Genomic DNA, 14,687 nt, shown 5'->3' with positions numbered 1-14,687 from the left:
GCAGCTGTGTAATGTTTACTGAAAACATTTCAGTGCTTTAAAGCTCTTGATAGGGCTCAGATAAGGGCTTGCTCACTGAGATACCATGACTTTCACACCCCCTACAGCTAGATGCCTCTTCGTGTTCCCTGCTGTGTCTCCCCGATTCTGGGGCTGGAGATTAAACCACCAGCCAGGAGGGTGAGAAGTCTGGAAAGAATTGTATGTAGATGGATGGCAGAAGTCCCGCAGGTCTAGGGAAGCCCAATGCTGCAGAGACTCTTCGGGAAGCTTTTCCATCTTCCTCTCATCAGTTCCACCGCCTGAGAAAACAACTTCAGGAGGGCACCTATCTGAGTCCAGCAACTTCAGCCAAACAAACACCAAGTCTATCCTCAGAGCATCGAGAACGTATTTCTTGTGGATAACAACGCCAGCTCACACAGCCTCTGCTGTCTCAGTCAGAGCTCGGCAGGTTTTCTGACATTTCAGCCCAGTACGTAAGAGGACAAACATAGACAAACTCACAGCTGTAGCTGGATGATTTCTGTCCTGCCTGCCGGTTTCCACACCCACTAATAAAATAACACTCTGAGGCTTAATATTAGTTATAATTGTTTGGCCAAAGACTCAGGCATGTTACTAACTAGCTCTCACAATTAAATTAACCCATTTTACTAATCTGTGTGTCACCCTGTGGCCATGGATTACCGGTAATGTTCTGGCATCTTTCACCTTGGGTGACTACATGGCGTCTCCCTGACTCAGCCTACTTTCTCTCCATATCTCTGCTTGGATGCCCCACCTGGCTCTATCAGCTTTTTTTTTATTTAGTTTTACTATGTTAAAGTTAAAACCACAGCCTGGGTTTTGTAATTGTTATTGGTGTCATCATTAAGACAACTTTTCTTCTGTCGAGAAGCTCATCTGATGGACTGACAGGAAGGTAGCGTGATGGCGGGGCCTTAAAGCTATGTGGCAGATGCTGTCATACAACATCAGTGTCAGAAATTGCACCTGCGGAGAGACGCATTTCATTTCTTGGCTTGTCGAGAGGGCTGGGACTGAGTCTCTCTGATGCCATCTTGCCCAGGAACAGTTCCATCTTCCATCATGCTACTTTCAAGCAAGTTGTTGGAAAGGAAGCAGAGGAGGAGAGCTTTCTACGTGGTGTGGGAGGGGCAGAGGCCCCAACAGAAAGGGTAAAACACGGGTGGATGTCTTTGGGTGTCGCCAGTCATGTAGCAAATCATCACTGTGTCTGCAGCCCACAGGCGCTGCTCACCACAGGCTGTCTTTGCTGTTATGCACCCAGCACTCGTCACCTCTGACTGTGGAACTTCTATATGGCAGATATACTTCTTTTAAACTCTTCAAGAGCTCCCTAAAATAATGGATGAGTTGTCTCTCTGGTTTTCTGAACTAAGAGGAAGATCCTCCGGGTGAGGTGAAGACAACCAGAGACCATGGATCTGCAAAGGGTGTGAGAGCTGGGGAAGGTGGGAACACAGAATTAGGACTTTCAAATGTTGTGCTGTTCCACAGAGAGGATTGGTACTGTGAAACCACAGTTTCCTGTCCACATGGTATCTTAGTCACTTTTTAATTGTTGTAATAAGAAACCATGACCAAGGCAGCTTATAGAAGAAAGAGTTATTGGGGGCCTACAGTTTCAAAGGGTGAGCCATAACCGTCATGACAGGGATCATGGCAGCAGACAGGCAGGCACGGTGCTGCAGCAGCAGCTTACATCTTGAGACGCAAGCACACGACCATGAGAGCTAATTAGGGATGGTGTGGGCTTTTGAAACCTCAAAACCCGCCCCCAGTATCACACCTCCTTCCAACCAGGCCACACCTCCTAATCCTTCCCCAACAGTTCCACCAGCCGGGGAACAGGTGTTCAAACGCATGAGTCTGTGGAGACCAATCTCAATCAGACTGCCTCATGTGGTTTCTCATAGGACCAGAGGACAGATGTGGGCTTTCGCGTGTAAAAGGAAATGGGAGGAGGAGTTGAATTTGGCTTAGTTCCATGCAACTAGGGACAAACTATGATGTCCTATTGCTGAGCTGACCAAGGGACCCTGCTCTTGTGATATGAATTTCAATGGCTAACTCTCAGACATGTTCTACATCACCACTGTTCAATAGGAGCATAATGTGTTATATAATTTCACATTTAGCAGCCATATTTAAAAAATAAATGAGCCAACTAGAAGCAACCTAGATGTCCCTCAACTGATGAATGGATAAGGAAGATGTAGTACATTTATGCAATGGAGAGTTACTTAGCTATTTAAAAAATCATGAAATTTTCAGACAAATGGATGAAAGTAGAAAAAAAAACTATCCTGAATGTGTAGGAGGAAAACAATGCCGCCATTAACCATGTGACTTACCAGAGGCTCATACAGATGAGGTAATAAAAGAGCGGTTTACCACACCACTAACCACACTCACTTTAGGCATGACTAAAGATGTATACGGACGGACATAAAGACATATATGTACGTAGGTGGTGAACTACGTCACTAGCCGGGCCCACTTTTGGGCATGGCTAGGGGCATTACGGGGGAAGGTATAAAAGACTGAACAACGGAAGTCTTGGTCTCTTTTTCCGGGTTTTGGCTTCCAGTTCAGCGGTTGAAAACTACTGGGCTCATCTGGGTTACTTGTTTGGTATCTTGTGAGTAATTTCTACAATAAATACTTAGTTTTACTTTCAGTAAGTGTGCCGTTTATCGTTGCAGCATCATGAATGAGGTAACCCAGTCCCAGAAAGAAAAACATGGTATATACTCACTTGTAAGTGAATATTAGCTATAAAATAAAGGAGAACCACGCTATAATCCACAGTCCCAGAGAATCTGAGTAACAAAGAGGGTTCAATGAGGGGATGCATGAATCTCCCCAGGAGGGGAAGTAGAACAGACATTATGGGAGGACTGGAGAAGGATGAAGATGGGAACAGGAGGGATCAATAGGGGGAGGACGGAGGGAGAGTACTGGGAGCTACAACAGGAACTGGAGGGCATCTCAGGGATGAGCTAGAAACCTAGTGCAATAGAAACTCCCAGGAGTGAAGTTTGGCCTAGATATGACTCCTCGTAGTAGGGGATACACAGCCTGAACCAGTCACCTCCTGTAACCAGGCTTCCAGTGCAGGGACTGGGAAACCAACCCAGCCACAAAACCTTCACCTACAATTTGTCTTGCCTTCAAGATGTGCTGGGGTAAAGGTTCTACAGAAATTACAGGAGTGGCCAGTCAATAACTGTTCCAGCCTGAGACCCATTCCACAAGGAGGAACCAATCCCCAGTACCACCTAAAGGGCCAAGAACCAGAGGCTGAATAACCCAGAGACCCAAGACAGAACCAAACAGGACCTGCAATTTAAAAAAAAAGTTAATGAAATGATCCCTAATGATATTCTGCTCTACTTGTAGACAGTGTCTTAGTATAATGATCATCAGCGAGGCTTCATCCGCCGACTATTGGAAACAGATGCAAGCTCGCAACCAAACATTGGGTGGAGCTTGAGGAATCTTGTGGAAGAGGAGGAGGTAGGAGTATAGGAACTAGAGGGGTCAAGCACCCCCAAAGAAAATCCACAGAATCAACTACCCTAGGTTCATAGGGGCTCACAGAGACTGAAGGGTCAATCAGGGAGCCTGCCCCTCTGCATACATGTTACGGTTGTGTGGCTTGTCCCTCTTGGGGGGCTCCTAACAGTGGGAGCAGGATCTGTCTGACTCTTTTGACTGCTTTTAGGACCCTTTTCCCTCCTACTGGGTTGTCTCATCCAGCCTTAATACAAGGGTTGATGCCCAGCCTCAGTGCAACTTGATACGCCATGGGGGGCCTGCCCCTTTCTGAAGAGAAACGCAGAGGAGGAGTGGGTGGGGGGTGGCTGGGAGGGGCAGCTGTATTCAGGATGTAATATATGAGAGAAAAATAAAAACAATGAACCAGTTGATTTCGACAATTCATTTATCATCACATGTCTAAAACATGGTTATAAAAGTTAACAAAGATATTGTGTTCTGTTTGTTTGTGGTACTGTGCTAGAACTCTTAATGTGTATTTGACATCTGGAACACAACTCAGTTCTGAACAACTGCATTCCAAATGTTTGCTAGCCGGATGTGGTTGATGGTTACCACAGTGGTCAAAGAAGTTCTATCCTAACCTTCAAAGCATCCCCCGCAGGCTGGGGAGACGGCTCTCTGGGTAAAGCCCCTGTCAGGCGAGCCTAAGAACCCAGATCCTGTCCCAGAGCAGTAGAGAAAGCCAGGCTTGGTGGTGTGGACCGGTAAGAAGGAAAAGCCATGAGATCCCTGGGCTCACCTGCCAGTCAGGTTAGTCTAATCAGTGAGCTCAAAGCCAGTGAGACACTCCCGTCTCAGAGTCTCAGAATAAAGTGTGTGGTTACTGAGTAACAACACTCAGTCAGTGTCCTCAGTCTTCCACATGGTCACACACACACACAGAGAGAGAGAGAGAGAGAGAGAGAGAGAGAGAGAGAGAGAGAGAGAGAGAGAGAGAGAGAGAGAGAGAGAGAGAGAGAGAGAGTTCTGCCCAGGACTGAGCCCTAATTGGCTATTGTGGTATTTTCTCCACTGATGCTCCTTATCCAGACTTGTCTTTCCTCCATTTCTGGGATTATGTGACCAATGTTGTGGAGTTTTCTTGTCCCACCAGGAGCTCCCAAATAAACACCCTGAGGCTTAATATTAATGATCGACCAATAGCTCAGGCTTGTTACTAGCAAACTCTTACATTTATGTATACCCATGTTTGGTACCTATGCCTTGCCACGTGGCTTGGTACCTCGGTCTGGCATGCCCATCTTGCTTCTCTCTGGGTCTGCTCTTGACTCCCCAGCTAACCCTTCTTTCTCCCAGCGTTCTCCTTGTCTGGCTCTCCTGCCCAATCTCTCCTGCCCGGCTGCAGACCAGTCAGCTCTTTATTAACCAACGAAAGCAACACATATTTACAATGTACAAAGATTGTTCCACATCAAACCAATAAAACGCTTACTCCCAAGTCGGTTTCTAGCAGCTCAGTCTGACACAGAAGACTAAACCCATGAGCTGTAGAGATCCACATCCTATAGATGTTGCTGTGTTACTCTGGCGTTGAGTCTTCCTTCTTCTATTTTCACGTGGAATGAATTCTTGCTGGAAGTGACAGCAAGTTGAGGTCCATTCTGTAACAACTCAGGAAAGCAGCTAGCTGGCTGCTTTCCAGTCCACACAGGAGAGGAGTGTTCCATCCCCATCCCTGGTCCTTCTCCCCCACCCCTCCCATCCCCCGCCCCCCACCCCCACCTCACCCCCCCAACCGGAAGCCAAATGGTGGTGGCAATAGCAGCAGTGCTACTGAGGCCCTGCTGGGCGTTGGTGCATGCCTTTAATCCCAGCACTCCGGAGGCGGAGGCAGAGGCAGGCGGATCTCTGTGAGTTCGAGGCCAGCCTGGTCTACAGAGACAGTTCCAGGATAACCTCCAAGACAATGCAGTCTCGAAAAACAAAAACAAAAAACAAACAAAAAAACAAAATAAAACAACAACAACAAAAACCAAGTCCTGTTACTAACACCTTGAATACTTCCAAAATTAAAACAAAGACCTCCGTCCCCTGTGGTGCCAACATTCTAGAATAGACCACATTGTTAGCCATAACCCTAAAAAGGTAGCCGTGTTTTATAATATGGAGACCAAACTGCCCTTTTCAGGGCTGTAAGGAAAGCCTTGAGCATTAGAGGCAGGAAAATATGGGTGAGAAGGATGCACCATGAGATTTCCATCTTAAGCATCACACACACACACACACACACACACACACACACACACACAAAAGATCCTGAAAATTCTAAGCACAACAAAATGATAAGTGTGAATGTTTTTTCTTCTTTTTCTTTCTTTTTTCTTTTTAAGGTAACAGAATCACAGAGGATTCTGGAACATCTCCTCTCTCTGATTCTCATCTTCTCTCAACTGTGTCCATGTAGTGACCTCTGCTCAGATTACTGAATGACCCCTCAGTTTTCAGGCTCCTGTCTGCATGGAGCTCCCGTCTTGTGGGGGTTCTGCCTTGTAGGGAGTTGGAGGAGGACGGTGGGTGAGAGGGTAGAAGATAAGATCCTATTTCAAAAACTAATAAATTTCAAAAACCAAAGTGTCTTCTAAAATAAGAACCCTAAATCAGCAATATGCTCTTAATTCTTAAAGTCATTTGTACTGAGAGCTGGAGAGACGGTTCTGTGATTAAGAACCCTTGCTGCTCCTCCAGGGGACGCAGGTTCAAGTCCCAGCATCCACATGACTGCTCATAACCTCAGTAACACCAGTCCTGTGGAATCCTTGACCACTTCTGACTTATGCAGGCATGGTGTACACATGGTACACAGAAACACGTGCAGGCAGAACACAGAAAAGAAAAAGAAAGATCAAAACTTTTAAAAGTGTGTGTGTGTGTGTGTGTGTGTGTGTGTGTGTGTGTGTGTGCTACACACATCGAGTGTTAGTAGCACCAGAAGAGGGTGACAAATCCCCTGGAACTGGAGTTACAGGTGACTGGGGACCCACCTGAGATGGGTGCTAGGAATTGAACCCGGCCCTCTACAAAGCAGCAATCCCCTGCTCTCAACCACTGAGCTATCTCTCCAGTGCTGAGCAATATGCTTCCTAAAGACCCCTTGATAACATGTACATTGAGAAACAATGACCCATCTGTTAGTAGACCCCCTACTTAGAAAGAGCACATGCATGTTTCCTGGTGAAACAAAATCAATACGCTATCCCTATTCAAAGCCAGTTGAGGCACGTCCTCTAGGAATTATATTGCTTACATCAACAGCAGGTTCTACAAGGCTGTTGGTGGTTGATGGAGTGAAAGGAATATTGACAGCAGCCCAGGTTGACTTTCAGAGTTGGCACCCAGCGGTTTATGTCATGCAAAATGAGCTCGCTGCCCAGAAGTTGAGGTGCTGCAAACACACCCTCACTTCCATCAGCTTGTCATGGCCAACAGCAAACAAGATACACAGCGCTGGATCAAAATCCCAGGGTCGACGAGGATGCCATAGCAACAGTGGGTTTTGCTTCTGCTCTGCCGGCCAGCCAGTGGTATGAGTACTGACCAGAGGGAACTGGTATAGAACGAGAGGGTAGGACGGAGGTGAGGCTTGCTCAAGGCGGCAGAGCAGAGAGGAAAAATCCTGCTGGAGAGGGGAATCAAGGCCATCGTCAAAACAGGGCTGAGAAACGCAAGATCTGAGAGATGTGTTAATAACGATAGTAAGTCTCAAAAAATAATGAGACAGCAGCAATAGCTGGCCTATGCCTGCAGGGTTCATGCAAGAAGCTGACTACTGAACGTCTTTCACATCCATCAACCTGTGAGGCACGGTCACAGTTTCCTTCTGTTTAAATGCCTCTGTTTCCAGGGTTTTGTGTTTACTCCTTGATTGTTTGAGCTTTGTTTGCTGAGTAGATGAGGAACCTGGGCACGGAGCAGTGATGTAACTTGCCTGAGCTTGATACAGTAAGTGGTAAAGGAATGATTCAAGACAGAGGAAAGCAAAGCTGGAAACCAGAAAATGAGGTGAGTCAGAAACCACAGAGACAGGGCCCGGGGTGGAGGAGGGGGCCCAGGGTGGAGGAGGGAGCTCAGGGTGGAGGAGGGAGCTCAGGGTGGAGGAGGGGGCCCAGGGTGGAGGAGGGAGCTCGGGGTGGAGGAGGGGGCTCAGGGTGGAGGAGGGGACCCAGGGTGGAGGAGGGAGCTCAGGGTGGAAGAGGGAGCTCAGGGTGGAGGAGGGGGCTCAGGGTGGAGGAGGGAGCTCAGGGTGGAGGAGGGGGCTCAGGGTGGAGGAGGGGGCCTAGGGTGGAGGACGGGGCCCAGGGTGGAGGAGGGAGCTCAGGGTGGAGGAGGGAGCTCAGGGTGGAGGAGGGAGCTCAGGGTGGAGGAGGGAGCTCAGGGTGGAGGAGGGAGCTCAGGGTGGAAGAGGGAGCTCAGGGTGGAGGAGGGGGCTCAGGGTGGAGGAGGGGGCCTAGGGTGGAGGACGGGCCCAGGGTGGAGGAGGGAGCTCAGGGTGGAGGAGGGAGCTCAGGGTGGAGGAGGGGGCCCAGGGTGGAGGAGGGAGCTTGGGGTGGAGGAGGGGGCTCGGGGTGGAGGAGGGGGCTCGGTGTAGAGGAGGGTTTGAGGGATTGGTGTGTACGAGTGTGTTAGATCTAGGACCAGAAGATCTTCAGAACACTGAATTATCTATACCTCTTCCGGGTGGGTCACAATGGCAGCCCAGCAGAACCATGGAGTACGGGAAAGCACTTTAACACAGAGGGATCAAGAATGCCTTTCTAGGCTGAGCCTTCTGGCATAGCCCTGTATCCTGGCTGGCCAGGAAGCCGAAGCAGGAGGATCAATTTGAGTTCAAGATCAGCCTGGGCTACAGAGTGAGTTCAAGACCAGCCTGGGTAACTTATAAAGACCTTGTTTTAAAATAGAAGGGTATGAAGAGGTCTGGAGATATAGTGACTGCCTAGCATGAGCGAGACCCTAAGTTCCACCTCAGGACCTCCCAATAAATAAATATAGATTTTTAAAAGGATGTCTTTCTGTTTAATGACTAAACAGGAGCATCGGTGGAAAGGCAGAGAAGGCCCTGGCCTTGCTGAGGCTACAGTCTAGCGGAAGAGTAGACTAGATAGTAGTCAAATAGACGAGCTCTTATCCACTTCTCTCATATGAGAAAACAGCAGCTTTCTGCCCCTGAGGGCAAGCCTCTGACAATGTGCACAGTTCTCTGGGCCGCTCTGACAACAGGAGCATAGAGGCTTGGATCGGGAAGCCCTGTCAAAACCACTAGGCCAGACACTCCATTTTCTGGCTTTTGATTTACTTATTCTCAACCACCCTCCTTCTCTCAAACACACACACGGGAGAGCAAGTTTTCTCTGTGCATACGTGCCTGCATGTGTGTGTGTGTGTGTGTGTGTGTGCGTGCGTGCGTGCGTGCGTGCGTGTCTGAGTGCGCACACGCACGCAGGCACGGAGAAGACACCACTCCTTGATGGAGCTCACTACAAAGCACTATACTTCTTACTGCGTTTCACTTTCTTTCCGCTGAGCTCTATTACACCTCATTTTAGCCCCAAGTCTCTCCTTTCAACATTGAACATCTTTATGTTCTCAGCTTTGCGTTATCTACAAGTTGGAGAAAACGCCCTCTTGCATAAGCGGCGTTTGTAAGCCACGTTTTGTAAGGCTCTAAGTGCTCTGAGATGGCTCAAAGGTAGACATGTGGGCAGGCGAGAAAGAAAACTTCTGCAGGCCCAGCCTCTCCTCAGTGGGCGACATCTCTTCCGTTTTATCTTTAAGCTTCCGTGAAGACTTCATTGGAAGAGGGGGTTCTGTAATTAGGAAAGAAGACTGGGGGCCTGGAGGGATGGCTCAGTCACCCAGTGCTTGCCCAGAAAGCATAAAGATCCAAGTTCAATTCCCAGCGCCCATGTAAGAAGCCAGTGTGGTAACTCTAGTGCTGGGGAGGTGGAGACAGGTGGGTTCCTGGGGTTCACTGACCAGCTAGCCTAGCCTAATCTGTGACCCCCAGATCTTAGTGAGAGATCTTCTTCTGTTGCTGTGATAAAATCCCCAAAGAATGCAACTTAGCTCATACTTCCAGGACATAGTACAACATGGTAAGGAAGTCATGGCGGAAGCACCTGGAACCATCCATAGTCAGAGACCAGAGGGCGGTGAGCATCAGTGCCCAGTTCCCTCTGTCCTTTTTGACCAGCCCAGGACTTCAGCCCAAGAAATGGTGCTGCCAACGTCAGGGCAGATTTTCCTGCACCAATTAACCTAATCAAGATAATCCATCGCAGGCTCGCCCAGAGGCTAACCTAATCTACAGAATTCTTCTCAGGTGTGCACAGAGGGTTACAACTCCAGATTCTGTCAGGTTGACACTAAGTGTTAATCATAGAATTTGTCTCAAAAGAGAAGGTGGGGCCAACAAGATGACTCAGAAGGTAAAGCCACTTGCCACCATGTCGGATCAGCTTTCTATCCCCAGACCCATGTGATGGATGGAAAGAACCAGTTTCCACTGGTTGTCCTCCAACTTCAACACAGGAACTATCACACACACACACACACACACACACACACACACACACACACGAGAGAGAGAGAGAGAGAGAGAGAGAGAGAGAGAGAGAGAGAGAGAGAGAGAGAGAGAGAGAGAGAGAGAAACAAAGAAGAAATGATGCCAAAGACTTCCCTCTGGCCTCAAATGCATGGGCACACACATGTAATATGGACCCATGGACATACACACACAAAGCTTGAAAACCCTGTTTCCGGTGTTCAAGGCCAAGCCATTGGTGTATATGTGAACGCAAACAAAGCTGGGGATAGTGTGGGCACTGAGACACTTTGGCTCTCTGGGCTCAATAATCCTTCGTTATCGTAGAAGCTGCCAGAAATCAGCTTTGAAGCCTTCCTCCTCTACAAAGACCCCTGGTGCTTGTGGAGGACTCTGCAAATGTCTCCCCAAAGTTGTCAGAAAGGATCCCTAGTTTCACAACTCCGTTGATGTCACTGGTTCTAGGTGCCAGTTCAATATTAGAACCAGCTGAGAAGTTTTGAAACTGCCACTGTCACTTAAAAGGCTAAGTATGGTTAGCACATGACCCAGAAATTCCACTTTTAAGACTACACCCAAAAGAAATAAAAGCATATGCTCACACAGCTTTATGTGTGTGTCCATTCATGGCTGTCAAAATATGCAGAATTAATCCAAATGTTCCCAGAGTAACATAAATAAGATGCGGCATATCCATGCTTGGAAAGTAACTTGCCCAGAGAAAAGGAATAAAGTACTGATTCCTGTTACAGTTTAAGCTGTGGCCTCCTCGTCATGGTGCCAATGCCTGTGTGTCCTGTCCATCAATGACCTTCCTAAGCCCTGAGCTCACCTCTGGCCCCTTCTACCTCAACAGTCTGTGGGGTGACCTGGTCAGAGTATGGTTGGGAATCCGTTAAGGACCCTACAGCTCCTTTCTGGGGGCGGGGAGGGCGTCTTAAGTTGCTCCTTGTCTCTTAGGAAGTCAGATAATCACATGATAACTTTTCTGGATTTGTTGTTCCTAGCCTGCCTGGAAAACAGACCTGAGTGCATCACACAGTTTTGCCTTGCTCCAGGACCCTTGTCTTCCTGAATAATTGTGCCCTGACAGTTGTCAGTGTACTGCTGGTGCTTAGAACACCGGTCACACTATCAGAGATGAGTAGAAATCCGGATTCGGCTACCTGCTGGGAGAATGGCCTTAAGCAAATCATGTTTTCTAAACCTTAGATTTCCCACCTGTCAAGTGAAGATAGTCAGTCACCTAGAGGCAGCGATCAGGGTACCACTGTGGAAGTCATCCATTTTCACCATCGGGCACCTCCTGGGCCTCCTTCACAAAGTCCCCAGGCACTGTTTGGCCATTAACACCCAAGAATATCTATGTGTCTCAGACATAGTCACTTTCATTTTCTATTTACAAGAAATTTCTAGTTCACGATCACCTGGAATTAAATGTGTTGTTCGGGATAAATCATTAAGTAGTTAAGGCTCCTCTGATAAAATCCTGCCACTCAGCTTAAAGCTTTGCTTTTAAGATGTCGTTTGTCTCACATCTTATCACCTGTAAATGATTGATTCTTCCCTCCCCCATATTCCTATAAAACTCCGTTTACTGATTGCTACTAATTGTTCTCGGAACACATCTCAGCTACTGGTGTGCTACGTTGGACATCCACGGGAGCCTCAGAAATTGATCCTATTTGAAAACACACTCATGTGTTGTGTCCCTTACCCACGAGGAGACACTCTGAGAAACTTGTTGAGCAGTTTCATCACTGTCCCAGCATCATAGGCTAAAATCCCACTGCCTTGGGTTTGCAGCTTCTAAATTGTGTCTACAGTACTCAGATGGGGTATCTCGTGTTTCAGAGTAGGACACAGGCACACTTACAAGTTGAGACGGCAATGCAGTTTCATGCTCGTGGTTGGGAAGAGGTACTTAATGCAAAGGATGGCCAGGCACGTTTTCCTGAAGCAATTACAGTCTTGCCCTGTGATTTAGAAAAAAAGAGGACATGAGTTTCCTAATGGAGGAAGAGAATGCATTAGAAATCGAGGACCGAGAACTTCAGATCATGCACAAGGCTGAGGCCGGAGGACGGCTTGAGTCCAGTTCAACACTTGCCTGAACAATATAGACCTGATTGCAAAGAAAAAAGGGAAATTGCTTGACAATTTTCCATGACCAAAAGTGATGGTGAAGGGTGTTCAAATGGTACTGGGTAGATGGAGAATAACGCTTGGAGCTGTTTCTCTTTCTTCCACCCTTCTCCAGTCTATTCTCTTTTGACAGCTACTGCGAGCCTTTCAAAACAAAATCCAATCTCCTCTCCCCTTCTCTTCCAGGCGTTCTCAATCACAGCTCCCACTTAGGCCCTCCCACCCAGCCCCAACCGCTAGCTCCTGGGGTTTACATTGGACCGGAGCTGTCCAGCTTGTCTCCCCTCCTAGAACGGTGAAAGAGACCCTTGAATCATAGATGACACCTGTCATCCCTCTGCTCTGAAGTCTTGGTGGCGTCCCTTCTGAGTCAGAGTAAGCCTGCATGACTCAGAGCGAAGTCAGACTATACACACAGGAGTTCATGTCCCCATCACTCCGAGTCTGTTTGCTGGTGTGCACCCCACTCCTAGAGACCCTTCTCCATCTGTCCCCCGGGTTCCTCCTCACTTCCTGCAGGTGGGAAGTTTATCCCTCCTCCCAGTGAGTCTGCACCACCACCCTTCCTATTTCCCTTCTCTATTGTTCCTCTTGGCATGTGTGAGCTTCTAACATGTTAAATACCCACACATGAAACGCTTCAGGTGTCGACATGCTATAATATAAATTTCATGAGGAAACAGATTTTAGTTTTGTTTTTCTGCTTGTTAGAGGCAGGGTGCTCCTAGGTAGCACAGGTTGGCCCAGTAAGTTACTAAGTACCCCAGACTGACCTTGAACTTGGACAGTCTGATCTTGGCCTCCCAAGTACTGACAACTGTGTCCAATCTTTTGATCTTGAGACTGGGTAATATCATCTGCAGAGTTCAAACACAAAAACCATATATCCAAAATATAAAAAAGACACTGCAAAAAAGAAGAGAATGCCATAATGCTTCAAGCAGGTTTAAGATTTAGTCAAATTTATAGCTACCCTGGGACCAGGTGCAGGCAACTAGTTGAACAGCACACCCAGAGACTGTGCAGCCACACCCCAGCTTAAGGAAAGGGATGTTTGATCTGTGTTACTCACCAAAACCTAGAAGAATGTCTGGGGTGCAGTCAAGCAGCTGGCATTCGACAAATGCTTCTTCTATGGAAGGGCAAATGATTATGCAAATTGGGCATAGCAAGATGCTGGATGACTAAGCCATAGGAAGAGACTATCGTACCACCCATCGGCGTGAAAAATAAAAAAAAGACATGTAACATAATGTAAAAACCAAGAATCCTATGCTCTGATCCAACTACGTGGACGTGGCTGTAAGCCGTTCCTGGCTCCTGTGTTTTGTATACCGATCCGGGTTCCCAAGCTTGCCTTTGGTCCTCTGGTCATTTGAATCTACATTTGCAGTGTCACCATGGTGTCCGTGTAATCATTTTTGGCGTGGCGCTCTATCTGGAGCTCCTCATCCACGATCTCCTATGTTTTCGCACATGCTGCTACACGTTAGAATTCCATTCTGGGAATAGCCATTTGGCCTCCAATAAGATAACTTCCCCATGACAAGATGACTAACACACTTGCCTAGTGGGCAATGATAAAGCGTAAAAACAAACAAGAGCGTGCAACTGCACACCAAGTAACTTCAGAACCTTTAATATACCCCTAGAAGCTTACTAAATCCATCTCTATTGCTTAGATAAGGGGAAATGTTCCCAACGAAGTGACTTAAAAGTACCCCAACATTGCTTTTAGGTGCTAAAACGGTGAGGTTGCAGGTGACGTTTTTAACACTGTTTTTCGTTATTTACTTGTTTATTTTGTTGTCGTTATTTTGTTTTCTGTTCTCACGATCCTGGTGCTCCGGTCTTCCTAGTGCTAGGTTGCCGGTGGCAGTGGGCAGGGACCAGGTCCTCAAACATTTCAATACTGAAGTTACGTATGCTTGGCATACCTGCAAAAGTTTGTGTATGATGCAAGCAATTATAAAACCTGGACCAGCGCACCAACAGGAAATCGTTCCGCAACATCTGGAAAAGAGAAGCAAAGCAAACGACCAGCGGACTCAGCCCACACTCCACCCAGATGAGGAGTCTGCGAGGGCGGGGAGAGCCCGCTAAACTGAGCGAGTCCTTCTCGGCGGACCAATCCGCCACCTTATGCAAATAAGACGCGGGGGCGTGGCTGAAGAGAGAAGGCCCCTGTGGGCGAAGCCACTCCCGGAAGAAGGGGACGAGACCCACGGACTAGCACTGATTGGCTGGCCCACGTGCAAGGGGCGGGGCCCGAAGGTTAGACCCGCCTCTCCGAAGGGTGGTGCCTGAGCGAGGCCTTCCCGCTAGGGACGTGGAGGCGGGCCGAGCGTGGCTCCGCCGGCCTCAGGGGCGGAGCCGGAAGTGGGGCGCTGAGATTCCGCACCTCTGCGTT

General features: G+C 48.0%; 1 long non-coding RNA gene across 1 annotated transcript; it reads right to left on the bottom strand.

Annotated features, from left to right (window-relative positions):
• Positions 1-11,514: 11,514 nt before the first annotated feature.
• LOC110343049 lies at positions 11,515-14,676 on the bottom strand. Its single transcript, XR_002385241.2, has 3 exons — positions 13,350-14,676; positions 13,051-13,134; positions 11,515-12,108 (listed from the first exon to the last, which is right to left on the bottom strand). It is a non-coding gene; the product is annotated as an uncharacterized LOC110343049 (long non-coding RNA).
• Between the last annotated feature and the right edge of the window lie 11 nt (positions 14,677-14,687).

The sequence above is a fragment of the Mesocricetus auratus genome, unplaced genomic scaffold (genome assembly GCF_017639785.1).
Source record: "Mesocricetus auratus isolate SY011 unplaced genomic scaffold, BCM_Maur_2.0 Super-Scaffold_100009, whole genome shotgun sequence".
NCBI classification, from domain to species: Eukaryota; Metazoa; Chordata; class Mammalia; order Rodentia; family Cricetidae; genus Mesocricetus; species Mesocricetus auratus.
The sequence above is the reverse complement of the archived record's forward strand: the minus strand, read 5'-3'. Positions and strand labels throughout refer to the sequence as shown.